General features: G+C 42.6%; 1 protein-coding gene and 1 pseudogene across 2 annotated transcripts in view; one reads left to right on the top strand and one right to left on the bottom strand.

The window, feature by feature from the left end:
• The window catches only part of Zyg11b (zyg-11 family member B, cell cycle regulator), a 102,204-nt gene that overhangs the window by 46,224 nt on the left and 55,164 nt on the right, over positions 1 to 816 (top strand). The gene's annotated exons all lie outside the window — the stretch shown is intronic.
• LOC105743212 overlaps positions 281 to 816 on the bottom strand; it is a 3,180-nt pseudogene continuing 2,644 nt past the window's right edge.

Below are 816 nucleotides of genomic sequence, written 5' to 3'. Positions count from 1 at the left end.
CCTGGGTCGTCTCACTCACTTGCTGGGCCTGCGCTCTGGGTCTGTTCAGGATCCCGCGGCCTGGGTCGTCTCACTCACTTGCCAGGCCTGCGCTCTGGGTCTGTTCATCCTTCAGATACTTTGTGGCCTTTCGGATATGCACACCCTTGATGGCTTGGGAAGTTTCATGCGTGTTCTTAAACTGAATGTGAAGATTTGAGCCTTTGATTTGCATGATTTTGTGGGGTTTTCTGGGTAAAGAGAATAGTGAACCATTTTCACAGGCTGCTCACAGGACCACTCACAGGATGAGAGCTTTGATGTATCTTCTTAAGACACTTTTTATTGGTTTTCTGTTGGAATCTCCCTTTGATTACAAATTGGTTACTACTATCTGTAGAACCACCTGTACCAATTCTGCCAGTAAAAAATGCAAGGTGGTATTTGGGCTGATGATGTAATAGTTTGCAGATACCTGTAAAGTTGACAAAAGAAGTTTTCCTGGTTCCTGCTCGGATGACCTGTGGAAGTTTCATAACAAATTTTCTTTTCTCTCCTGCATCCGTATCTGGATTCTTTTCCCTCATAATGCTGAACATTTATTGATTCCATAGCTCTTCATAGGTGTCATCTCTCTCTGAGCCTGCCCCAGCAAGGCCTGTCAGGTTACTGAATGAAATATCTTCATCTTTTTTGCTGTCTTTATCTTCCAAAACTTTGTCTTTTTCTAGTATTTCATCTTCATCAGGAACTTGACATTCTTCTTTTTATTGCCAAGCATAATATCAAGGTCATCCTCTGGTTTAGCTGGCTCCTGGGTATCACTTTCAATCTTAA

Source organism: Octodon degus, unplaced genomic scaffold (assembly GCF_000260255.1).
Source record: "Octodon degus isolate 3935 unplaced genomic scaffold, OctDeg1.0 scaffold00107, whole genome shotgun sequence".
NCBI lineage: Eukaryota > Metazoa > Chordata > Mammalia > Rodentia > Octodontidae > Octodon > Octodon degus.
Note: the sequence above shows the minus strand (reverse complement) of the source record. Positions and strands in the feature narration are given on the sequence as shown.